The sequence below is a fragment of the Rhinoraja longicauda genome, chromosome 41, assembly GCF_053455715.1.
Source record: "Rhinoraja longicauda isolate Sanriku21f chromosome 41, sRhiLon1.1, whole genome shotgun sequence".
In the NCBI taxonomy this organism is placed as follows: domain Eukaryota; kingdom Metazoa; phylum Chordata; class Chondrichthyes; order Rajiformes; family Arhynchobatidae; genus Rhinoraja; species Rhinoraja longicauda.
Window position 1 is genome coordinate 5,254,729 of NC_135993.1, and position 13,310 is coordinate 5,268,038.

Below are 13,310 nucleotides of genomic sequence, written 5' to 3' on the forward strand. Positions count from 1 at the left end.
TCACAAAATGCTGGAGTAACTCAGCAGGTCAGGCAGCATCTCTGGATAGAAGGAATGGGCGACGTTTCGGGTCGAGATTCTTCTACAGACTGGCCTGAGGAAGGGTCTCGACCCGAAACATCACCCGTTTCTTGTATATATGTACATGTGAGGTAGACACATAATGCTGGAGTAACTCAGCAGGACAGGCAGCATCTCTGGATAGAAAGAATGGGCGACGTTTCGGGTCGAGATCCTTCTTCAGACTCAAAAAGAGTTCTGTGTGTACCTGACATCAGTCTGACGAAGGGTCTCGACACGAAACGTCACCCATTCCTTCTCTCCCGAGATGCTGCCTGTCCCGCTGAGTTACTCCAGCATTATGTGTCTACCTCACATGTACATATATACAAGAAATGGGTGATGTTTCGGGTTGAGACCCTTCCTCAGGCCAGTCTGTAGAAGGGTCGCGACCCGAAACGACACCCATTCCTTCTATCCAGAGATGCTGCCTGTCCCGCTGAGTTACTCCAGCATTTTGTGTCTATCTTCGGTTTAAACCAGCATCTTCAGTTCCCTCCTGCAAATATTATATACATATATATAAATAATATGTGTGGGACATATATATAAATACATAAATATGTATATATATACACACACACACACACACCCACGTATACATAAAAAACAGACAAAGAATAATAGTGCAATAATAACAATAATAGGCTATGTAGTTTAGAGCTTATTTGGAGGTTGCAATGTTTAATAGCCTCCAGCAACTCTCCTACCACCAGCCAATGCAATGCACAAATGCTTTATGATTTAATTATCTCTTTGATGCATACCTCGAAAAAGACAAATCCCCAGAGGTTTTCACTGGAAGAGAAAACAACAAAAATTCATTCTAGTTGATAATTACATGTCTTCCATTCTTTCAATCTGGCAGCAATATCCAAATAGGAAGATACTAAATCTAAATGTTTAGAGAGAAGGAATGAATAACATTTTGGGTGGAGAATCTTCTTCAGATTGAAGGGTCTCGACCTGAAATGTCACCCATTCCTTCTCTCCAGAGAGGCTGCGTGTCCCACTGAGTTATTCCAGCATTTTGTGTTTATCTTTGGTTTAAACCAGCATCTGCAGTTTCCTCCTACACAAATCTAAATGTTTGCACTTTATAAATAAAATGAGAAATTGTATTAATGTAAATATATTACCAGGTAGTGTGAAGTAGATGAAATGTATAGAAAGGAACTGCTGATGCTGGTTTATACCAAAGATAGACACAAAATACTGGAGTAACTCCAGGGTCGAGATACCCTTCTTCGACCCGAAACGTCACCAATTCCTTCTCTCCAGAGATGCTGCCTGTCCCGCTGAGCTACTCCAGCATTTTGTCTCTTCCTTCAGTGTAAACCAGCATCTGCAGTTCCTTCCTACACAACATTGCATTCCTTGCATTTGTATTGCACTATGGCCCCCGGGAGGCACTCTGTTTTGTCCCATTCGTTGCATGATCTGTAAGGAGTGGAATAACAAATAAACTAAATTATTATTATTATTTCATTTTATTATTATTATATTATTATATAATTTTATAATAATATAATAATAAAATAATAATAATAACAACAATAATAATATCAATAACAACAACAATATAATAATAATAATTATTATATAATAATAATAATAATAATTATAATATAATAATAATAATAATTATATAATTTTATAATAATAATAAAATGATAATAATAATAACAATAATAATAATAATAACAATAATAACAACAATAATAATAATTATTATTATATTATTATTATTATTATATAATATTATAATAATATAATAATATAATAATAAAATAATAATAATAATAAAATAATAATAATAATAATAATAATAATAATAGACAATAGACAATAGACAATAGGTGCAGGAGTAGGCCATTCGGCCCTTCGAGCCAGCACCGCCATTCAATGCGATCATGGCTGATCACTCTCAATCAGTACCCCGTTCCTGCCTTCTCCCCATACCCCCTCACTTCGCTATCCTTAAGAGCTCTATCCAGCTCTCTCTTGAAAGCATCCAACGAACTGGCCTCCACTGCCTCTGACTGAAAAAGTTCTTCCTCATCTCCGTTCTAAATGGCCTACCCCTTATTCTTAAACTGTGGCCCCTTGTTCTGGACTCCCCCAACATTGGGAACATGTTTCCTGCCTCTAATGTGTCCAATCCCCTAATTATCTTATATGTTTCAATAAGATCCCCCCTCATCCTTCTAAATTCCAGTGTATACAAGCCTAATTGCTCCAGCCTTTCAACATACGACAGTCCCGCCATTCCGGGAATTAACCTAGTGAACCTACGCTGCACGCCAGGAATAATAATAATAATAATAATAATAATAATAATAATAATAATAATAATAATAATAATCATCATAATCATAATAATCATAATAATCATAATAATAATAATAATAATCATAATAATCATAATCATAAGATGTGGATAGCTTTGGTTTAGTGAATATATATATAATATAAGAAAATAACTGCAGATGCTGGTACAAATCGATTTATTCACAAAATGCTGGAGTAACTCAGCAGGTCAGGCAGCATCTCGGGAGAGAAGGAATGGGCTGAAGCATGAAACTACAGTTCCCGGCATGCCCTGCTGCTGTAGGGCCAGAACTTCCGGTTCGGTGGCGACTTCCTGTCGCGCCTCCTCCTTGGAAGCCGCAACCTAAAGTGCTTGGCCAACTCCTCGCTGATGGACATCCCGGCCGACCAATCAGCGGTCCGGCTCGACCACTCTGGGCCAATGGGACCACAGAGAGGGCGGGACGAACGCGTCAAGTTAGGTGGACGGGGAGAGAGAGAGCGAGAAAAAAAAACCCCTCCTTATTGTAGTTTAGCGCTAAAAGAAAATGATGCGATAGCGGCTGTCCGTCGACGTTTATGAGTGAAAATCGGGCGCGGCCTGTCGAACGGTGCGTGCTGAGGTGGATTTTGTGTTGATGTTTGTGTGGTAATTTAGGGGGAGACACGAGATCGTTGCCCCCCCCCCCCCCCCTCCCTCCCCTTTTTTTCTTTTGCGGAGGGAATCACCTGACGAGTTGCCTCCACCATGGCGGCGTGAGAAACATCATGGGCGATGCCTGCTCCTGGGGAGGGGGGGGTGGGAAGAGAAGCAGCAGCAGGAGCAGCAGCAGCAGGAGCTAGCAGAGGGAAAAAGTTGGTGAAGGGGGCAAGAGTGCTGCAGGAATATCCGCCATTTCCATACACACTGGTGGTGGACTTTCCAAGACCAGGGCCACACAAGGCACATTCGCAGTGTGTGTGTGTGTGTGTGTGTGTGTGAAAGAAAGAGAGAGATAGAGAGAGAGATGGGGTGAGAGAGTGTAAAGGAGCAGAGAAAAAGAAAACCCTCCTGCTTCAATCCACACTCACACACACACTCTCCCCATCTGTGTCCTTGGCTATGATTCCAGAAGAAAACAAGATGTCTGCTGACCATTAATTTAAAATTCCCCAGGAAAACCCCCCCCCCCCCCCCCCCCCCACAATTTTTGTCTTCTTTCACTCCTATTGTGGAAAGAAAAGGTAGGTAGAATGTTACCCCCTACCTCGTTTTTTGGGGGTAAACCATTATTTGTGTTCCATGCTGGCTGCTTTAAAAAAAAAAAATTATATTGTTGTTGAGGCCAACATTATTTTGTTGGCAGTGTATTCATATATATTTTTTTTTTGTGTGTGTTTGTTTGAATGCCACGGATTGGGGATAATATTTTTGGTGAATTTTGTGTGTCAATGAGCCATGTGTCAAACCATATCATTGGAGAAATAATTTTCCTTTTAAACAATCCAAGGGCATATTTCTCTTGAGGGTGAATTTTAATAATCTGCTTTTTTTTTTCCTATGGGAAGTTTAGATATGATTTGGTCATTGTTTTTTCTTTTTTTGTAATCCTGGTCTTTATGTAAATATTTTATAACCCTTGTTTAACTCTTTCAGTTTTCTGACAAAGCAGGTAAAAGGTTTAGAAACACATTTTATGGAATGCAAACCTTGCAGGTTCAACTCAAATTGTCATTAAGAACTTTTGTAAAATGAACTTTACACAGAATTTTGGCAAAATGTAGTTATTCATGAATTCCCTATTCATTATTGTTGAAAGTGAAGTTTTTTGGTAATATATAGTACTGTGATTTAAAAAAACAGAACCATGGAAACTAGCCCGAAAAATTGAAAATATTCCCTTGCACAATCATCTGTGTTTATTCCAACATATCACAGTCGTAGATGTAGTGACTATCAGAATTTAATGAGGATGGTGTACACTGTATTTAAGACGTGACTTCAAGTCTACAAACTCTCTCTGACCCCCTCCTCCGCCTCTTTGACAATATATGGCATATGTCTTGACATGTCTGGTATCCGTTGCATTTAGCATATGGTTCCTAGGCCACTTCCAAAAGCTTGTTTTTTTGGTGTATTGGTGAAGTCTCCTGGGATTATGGTATGGGCAAAAGTTTAGGCGAGGGGACCTGTTTACGCCTGTCTGATACTGCAAAGTGTTGTGGAGGGGAAGGATACTTCAGAATGCATTAATAGATCAAGGGGTCAAGATGATATCATAAATTGAGTTCTGCTCCATTTATGATGTCTCAAATGTGCCTATTTTTCCCAACCCCCTTCAGCATCTGTCATTATTGTGTGATGCTGATCATCTTGCTTTCTTACTGACGAGTGGAAATGATTTTAGTCAGCTTTGATCACTTTAAATGTTTTCTCTAGGTACAAGAAAATGGCAAATCCCAAATCTTCTGCATGTCATATGCCAGCATCAAAATGCATACTACAGCAAAATAACCAAATAGGCCCTTGTTCTGATGTGTAGCGTATGGCGGATTATCTATCCTTGGCTATGACAACGGTTATCCTTCATCTTTGCAGAGGCAGAGAGGGATTTAGACTGTTTCCTGTTCTTCCACTCCTTGTTACTATGCAGTGAAGGGTTTGTCAATTGTCGAGTTGATTAAAATGGGTCCAAGGTTGAGTCTAGCTAATGTCCATCAAGAATTAAGAATGACTGTTGTTCCCAGTTGTCTTGAATGAATCAACAATTAATTCAAGGTAGAAAATTAACTTTAAAAATAATATGGTTTTTTTTCTTGTAGCTGTTCATCGCAATTTTTAATACCTACTTAATTCCTAATTCCAATCTTTAAACAATTTGTGCAGTAAGATGCAGGCTGCACGGTCTATTTCATTTGCAGGAAGACCTGTTCTATTCTGATATTATAGATCCTTTGTAACCTTCTAAAATTAACATTCGTTCATGCTAATTTTAAAATGTGTTGGTTTATTTTTAAATGATCAAAGCCAAAAATGTTTTGTTTTTAGTCTAAAGAATAATGTTGCTAATTAATTAGTGCTAAAGTTTAACATCAAGTAATTTTAATCAATGGATGAATTTTAAAATAAATAATGGTCTCGGCTAGTCCACTGTGTTTTGTAGTGCGTGTAATTGTCTCAAGTGATTGCTTGATCTTCACCTTGTAATCAGGAGGGATTGCTAGCTGAAAGATGGGATATTATTGCCCATGGGTTCGGAAGGGGTGGGGTGCAAGAATCAGAAGGCCTGTTATTCCCGTGATGTTCTTGTGCTCTTCCATCTGCTCCGTATGGATCCCTGGGGATAGGTTGCCTGTCTGCCTTGAAGGTTGTGAGTGACTGTGACTGAACCTTTTGGCATAATATTAACCCTGAGCCTGGATCAGATGCAGGAATAAAAGCCATTACCAATGCTATTCCACCTACAAAATTGCCTGCATTTGTCTCGCTTTCCTTTCACCCCTATCTGCCTTAACCTAACCTATTACCGCTGTATCCAACATTCTCTAACCTTGTTTTCAATTCTCTCCAAGACTGTTATTGATTCAAAATGCCGCAGTCCAAGTCCCCATTGGCGATGCAGCATGTCTAGCCACATAGTGAGTAATTAAGTGCAATAAGTTTATAAAAATAAATTCCATAGCGAATTTTGCATTTAGAATGGAAAGCATTGACATATAGAAATTTTATTTGTGTTTCAGGATAAAGCCGTTTCATCTTAATCGAAATATCGTGCTTATGTTTTTATCACTGAAAATCAAGTCACAGTATGTGTCATTGGTTCGTGTAAATTCTTTGAGTTTTTGAAGATGTTATTGACATGTATATCAATATATACACGTATGAAGGGGAATGACAATCCATGGATGACAATCTTCATATTGATGGCAAAGTTTTGTGCCGCATTTAATGTGTGAATAAAGTGTAGAATGCATAGGAAGTTCAGTCTGTGCAGCTGTCTGTGTTTTCGATCTCAACTGTGGCAGGTGCTCACAATGACACGATTATTTGTGTTTTCATAATGCATCTAACATTTTAAGGTGCATTGGTTTTGTTGAAGACAAAACTTGATATTGAAGCACGTGGGAAAGACAGGAATATAGCACCAAAAGCTTGGCCCAAGAGCAAGATTTTTAAGGAGCATTTTGAGATCTGTGGAGTGGTTTAAGGAAAGACTTTCTGAACTCGCTTCCTTGGTAGCTAAAGACGTGGCTATGAGTAATGAAGTGATTGAAATCTCGAGAGCCTTAATTGAGGGAATTGCAAGTGGGTTGCAAGACTAGAAGAGAACAGTAGAACTGCAGATGTTGGTTTACAGACACAAAATGCTGGAGTAACTTAGTAGGTTAGACAGCATCTATGGAGAAAATTTGATTTTTCTCCAAAAATAAATGCTACTCTGAATTAAAAAAATATATATACAAAGTAAAAACTGCAAAAACTCTTTAGACATTCTCAGTGTCTATACATTCATTATTGTCATACTCAATAGTGTTTGTACCTATCTTTAAACCAAACAAAACACCCTTGCTACTAGTGGACTCCAGGAGTGATATCCTTTTCCATGTTTGTGGGCTGTCCCTACCAGATTCTGCCCCTCCAATGTTCAGCAGCGGATGGTCTGTGGTGACAGTGGCCCTCCCCCGCAGATCCTTGGCATTGGCAGCACCGAGCTTCAGTGACTCCCTCAGCACGTACTCCTTAAGTCTGGAATGGGCAGATGAGCAACATTCACTGACGGGCATCTCGCCCTGCTGGAAGGCCAACAAGTTTTGGGCTGACCAAAGGACAATCTTTCACTGAGTTGATACAATACAATACAATACAATATATCTTTATTGTCATTGTACAGGGGTACAACAAGATTGGGAATGCGCCTCCCATACGATGCAATAAATTAATTAGCCAGTCAGTATTAATTTAAACAACCCAATGAAACAAATTAGAACAGTTTTAAAACAGAATAAAGTGCAAGTAGATCTGTGCCGGTTCGCTGTGCGATGTGACCATCCGGCTCAGCAGGACTGGTTCATAGCAGCTATGGCCCCGGGGATGAAGCTGTTCCTGAGTCTGGAGGTGTGGGCGTAGATGGCCTTGCAGCGTCTGCATTAGAGTCCTCCATTATGAAGCTGCTCGGGATGAACTGTGACAAGGACCCTTGCATTATTCCCCAGGCCCACGTTGCAAATCCACATTCTGCAAAAGGGTGGGTGACCATCTCCTCTCCATAGCAGCTGCTCTGAGAACAGTGCGCATTGGAAGTAAAATTCTTGTGGTGTGGCAAGGATCTAACTGGGAGGGCCTTTGCCTCATAGGGCCAGAGACCAGAGTTCAAACATGACCTCTGTTGCAGTCTGTTCGGAGTTTGCACGTTTTCCCTGTGACCACGTGGGTTTCCTGCAAGTTAGAAGGATGAGAGGGGATCTTATCGAAACGTATAAGATTATTAAGGGGTTGGACACGTTAGAGGCAGGAAACATGTTCCCAATGTTGGGGGAGTCCAGAACAAGGGGCCACAGGTTAAGAATAAGGGGTAGGCCATTTAGAAGTGAGATGAGGAAAAACTTTTTCAGTCAGAGAGTTGTGAATCTGTGGAATTCTCTGCCTCAGAAGGCAGTGGAGGCCAATTCCCTGAATGCATTCAAGAGAGAGCTAGATAGAGCTCTTAAGCATAGCGGAGTCAGGGGGAATGGGGAGAAGGCAGGAACGGGGTACTGATTGAGAATGATCAGCCGTGATCACATTGAATGGCGGTGCTGGCTCGAAGGGCCGAATGGCCTTCTGCACCTATTGTCTATTGGCCCCTCTCACCACTGGCTAAGCGAGATTTTGCTGCCTCCATCTTTTGGTGCTAGTTAGTGAGTTCTGGCAATGAGGTATTTCGCCAGACAAACAGCTTTGGGAACCATGCCACGGGACCCATTGAATCTTGTCCTGTAGGGCCTGCAGGATTTTCTGTGCAGACCACTCTCCACGGACTCAAAGGTGTTGGTCTCCCACAAAGGACAGGTGATGTGGCAATGTCCAGCTGACTGGCGCATTGTGCAGCAGCCGTGCCACACCCATCCTTTGCAACACCAGGGACAGGTAGAAATTCAGCAGGTAATGGCACAGTGTTCTCCTGCTTTGGCTCTAGGCGCAGCCTGATGCAGCCACTCACAAAGGTGGCAATTGGGATGAGGGCAGCGTTGGGCATGCTTTTTCCCTCATTGTTTGCCAACTTGCATTGTGATCTATTGGACCCTCCATCTTTGACCCTCAAACTGGAAGAAGGCCTGGCAATCTCTGGCCTTTTCTCAACTATCTGCCAATGAACCCACTCCCCTCACTGATAGTCACCTATCACTTGCCAGGCTCTGTCCTACCCACAACTCTCTTCAGCTTTCTCTATCACCTCCTGCAACCCCCCCCCCCCCCCCCACCACCACAATCAGCCTGAAGTTCCGAACTGAAAAATCACTTATCCATGTTCTCCAGAGATGCTGCCTGACTTGCTGAGATACTGCAGCACTTTGTGTCATTTTTTAGAAGAAATTATTGATAGGATTTGAAAACTAACAATGAGAATCTTAAATTTGTGAATACCAGTATAGTTCAGCAAGTGAAAGGGTGGTGTGTGACTAGGACCTATTACAAGATATACCAGTAGCATTTTGAGCTGCCATTGAGAAGATTTGGCTAAGCATGATGGACACAAAATGCTGGAGTAGCTCAGCGGGACATGCAGCATCTCTGGAGAAAAGGAATAGGTGACGTTTTGGGTTGAGAAGGGTCTTCTGAAGGATCTTTAGTCTGAAGCAGAGTCTCGACCCAAAACGTCACCCATTCTTTCCAGAGATGCTGCCTGTCCCGCTGAGTTACTCCAGCATTTTGTGTCTATATTCGGTTTAAGCCAGCTTCTGCAGTTCCTTCCTACACATTGGGCTAAGCATGATAGCCAATTCTACATACAATGTTGTGAAGAACGATTTTGACAGTAGAGCAGGTAATTAAATGGAGGAGCAGCTAGAAAGTTGTATTCAGAAGAAATTTTGTTAGTGACAGACAAGACAATGGCTTGGCTTCTTTCAGCAGTATTTGGTTGAAGTAAATTTATTTTCCAAAACAGCAGTTAACAAATTAACAATGGGGATAGAATAGACGGTGTTGATGAATTTGAATTAGTTATCAGCATGACATAAATGATTTGTTTCTTGATTATTGATGACGATGGGGGAGAGTTGTTGGCAGCATGTAGTTGATAACTGGGATGTTGGGATTAGACTTGAGTGGGGGAGGGTGGTGCAATGGTAATCAGGATCCAGGGAAGATAAATTTGCAGAAAAGTTTCCGGTTGCATTTAAAAATATAAGAATAAGCAAACGATTACAAGCAATGGAAAATGTAGGTATAGGCAACTGTGTCAAAGGCAATAGAGAAATCAAAGATAGAATGGCTGGTTTACCGTTGTCAGAATTGTTGGGGGGCGGGGTGTGCTTGTGATAGGAATGGACATCTGATGTGAAGTTTCCAGTATGAAGTGCAGGCACTTCGTGTTTTACATCTGCTTGTTTTCTGAGTGTTTAGAATAACGTGCTTGTCTAATAACTTGAAGTTTAACTTATGTGCTCTTGCTTTCAAAATAATGCGCTCAAATTTAAGCCTGGCATATGTTTGATTTATGCGAGATGTCGGTACCTGGAAAGTTGAACACATTCAGTGTCTTTGACAAGGTGGGGCTGTAGTTTGACAGAGGAGAAATGGAGAGTTATTTTGGAGAGGATTGCTGGTAACTACAGGTTTAAAGGAATTGGTTCTTTTATATCCAAGGACAGAGAACTATAAATATCTTGCATGGGAGAGGTTTTGAAGAGATGTTGGGTCATCAGTAATTTTGGTTAGGATTTAAAATTCTTGTGGATGAAATGGGCTCTGAGAAGATGTGAGAGGAAGATGGGATAGAGAAGCAAGTTCAAGGTGGGGGCTGGTAGCTGGAAGGAATTTAACCTGATGTGTTGGGAATGGAGGAAAGCCAGCAGAGAAATCTGATTAAGGAATCTTAATTTTAGTGAGAGTAATTCATGAGCTCCATACCATTGCTGAAGAGAAGGAATGGGTGAGGTTTGATGGGAGTGCTGAATACTGTAATAGAAAGAAGAAGCCAATGTTTACCTTTTCATTCGGGGACGAGCCTGGAATAGTGAGCAAATGAGAGAAAGACCCAATGTTTAATAAGGTCTGTGCAGATCTGTGAATGGATGAACAATTTGTCATCTGTACCTAGCACTCTGCTTTCTTTGAAGATGAGGGTTGTGCCAGGGCGTAGTGCGTGGTTTAATGTGTACTTGGGCATTAAAGGTGGGAATGAGGGTGCGGCCCAGCAGATCATAAGCTGAATAAATGTGATAGAGAATGAAAAGATTGTTGGGATTTAAAAAAAAAAAGAAATGATGGATTATTTATGGATCCAAAAATAAGTAGAACTGGAAAAATAAGTTGAAAGGAATGTTATCTCAATCACATAAAGGCAACAACTTAATGGATGCAATATGACCATTTCTTCTCACAGAGTGGTGAGTCTGTGGAATTCTCTGCCACAGAAGGTAGTTGAGGCCAGTTCATTGGCTATATTTAAGAGGGAGTTAGATGTGGCCCTTGTGGCTAAAGGGATCAGGGGGTATGGAGAGAAGGCAGGTACAGGTTACTGAGCTGGATGATCAGCCATGATCATATTGAATGGCGGTGCAGGCTCGAAGGGCCGAATGGCCTACTCCTGCACCTATTTTCTATGTTTCTATGACCACGTCAGAAGTAGAAGTTGTGTTGTACAGAGGCTGAATGTGGAAGGCATTTGATATATTTTTCATGAGAAAATTCTCTTGGTTTCGTATTTGTATGGATGCAATTGGATTTTCGGGGTGAATCTGAATTAACCTGATTAATCTCAAAAAGGGCTCTAGACTAAAGGAGGCCATTGGACCTGTGTTATCCATATCAGTTCCATGTATGAGCAATCCACTAGACCCACCCTCTCCACAGAAGGGTGTGGAAGTTGTCAATGGATATTTTTAAGGCAGAGATAGATTCTTGATTACTATGGGTGTCGGGGGTTATGGGGAGAAGACAGGGGAATGGGGCTAGGAGAGATAGATTAGTCATGATTAAATGGTCGAGTAGACGATGGGCCGAATGGCCCAATTCTACTCCTATCGCTTATGAATGATATAAAAATGATTTTAATATATGCTTTACATCCACTCACATTTAATGCTACGGTTGCATCTACCTCTATTACTACCTCCGGCAGTGTACTCTAAACTCATACTTTCCTCGTGTCACCTTTGGCTCTTGCTAATCACTATAAATTAATGTCTTCTAGATCACAACTTATCTGCTAGTGGAAGCAGTGTCTCCCTATTAACTGTCAGTGCCATTTTTGATTCTGAATACATCAATTAGATCTTGCAACTACCTCCACTCCAGCTTCTTCAGTACACATAAATAGCTAAAATCTCCTGCCTCTGGAGTAATTTGGGAATCACTATCCCATTCATTTTTCTTGGTGTGGAGCCTGAAAGTGAATGTCATAATCACTATTTTGTGTAAAAGGACACAAAATGCTGGAGTAACTCAGAAGGTCAGCAGTATCTCTGGAGAACATGGCTATGTGACATTTTGGGTTGGGATCCATCTTCAGACCAGTCTAGTTTGAAACATCACCTATCCATGTTCTCCAGAGATGTTGCCTGACCCAAGGAGTTACCCCAGCATTTTGTGCCCTTTTTTTGTAAACCATCATCTGTGGTTCTTTGTTTCTACGATTTTGTAAAGTTTCACTACTCGTGTACTTGGTGCAACTGCTCATGAAGACCTGCGTCCTGTTTGCTTTTCTTTTACTTTACTTTTTTACTCAGCTTTGCTGCTTTTAAAGCATTAGGGACATATTACTCCCAGATTTGTTCTGATACCCATTTAAAATGTTTCCTCTGTAATTTATATTGACCCTTAATCTTCCTACCTAAATGTAAATTTCACATTTCTCTCAATTAAATTCCATATGCCACTGCTTCGCCAATTCTACAGCCCATTTATATCTTCTGTTACAAACCTCGCAGTTCACTGCACCTCCGTGTTTTGTCATCTGCAAATTTGGAGCTTGTTCCGTTTGAACACAGACCCCATTATTAAAATATATAAAGAAAATCAATGTTTGCAGGGCCGATCCTTGGGGAACTCCACTGTATACTTTGGTTAAAGGTTGTTTTTCAAACTAATTTCTCAGCTGATCATCTAATAATTCTGCTGGACCCTCTTTTCAATCCATGACTTTCAATCTTGATGACACATTCATTGTGGTACTTTTTGAAGTTCTTGCACACTACATCATATATATATATATATCCCTCATCAATCCTCTTTGTTGCTTGCTCAGAAATTTCTATTGTTGATTAGACACAAAGTCCATAACAAATCCAAACTGGCCCTTACTAATTAATTCTCGGTTGTCCAAAAACTGATAGTTCTATCCTTGATTATTTCCTTGACCATTATTCCCCCCCCCGTACTGTGGTTGTACTAACAGATCTGTAAATAGAGTTCATAACTGCGCCTTTCTGTGTGATTAATAGTGTAACATTTACAGTCATCCAGTTCTTCCTCTACGCACACACATATCTTCTGTATGTTTGTGAGATTGTGGCAGGGCATCTGCAATTTATTTCTTTAGTTTGTTCTGTCAACAGCCGGAGATGCATTCCATATGGGCTAGACAATTTATTCACTTTCAGCGCAGCTAGCCTTTTGGTACTTCTGGCAATTTTATCCAGATCCCATCCAAAACCTGTTTGTATCTCCCTTTGATGCTCCAACATTTCTATTGGTAAAGACTGATATCAAGTTCTCAGTTAGCATGTCACCCATGCTCAGTAAATTTTGCTTAGTT

The 13,310-nt window shown here is 40.7% G+C and overlaps 1 protein-coding gene across 5 annotated transcripts in view; it reads left to right on the forward strand.

Annotated features, from left to right (window-relative positions):
* The first annotated feature begins 2,859 nt into the window (after positions 1-2,859).
* The window catches only part of arhgap35a (Rho GTPase activating protein 35a), a 109,141-nt gene continuing 98,690 nt past the window's right edge, over positions 2,860-13,310 (forward strand). The window contains exons 1-2 of one of the 5 annotated variants that reach the window (XM_078431065.1): positions 2,860-2,981; positions 5,923-5,988. The gene's annotated coding sequence lies outside the window, so the exon portion shown is untranslated. Of the gene's footprint in view, positions 2,994-3,176; positions 3,595-5,922; positions 5,989-6,109; positions 6,157-13,310 lie in introns of those variants that run through there. The other 4 variants (XM_078431064.1, XM_078431062.1, XM_078431063.1 and 1 more) reach the window with 4 other exon arrangements.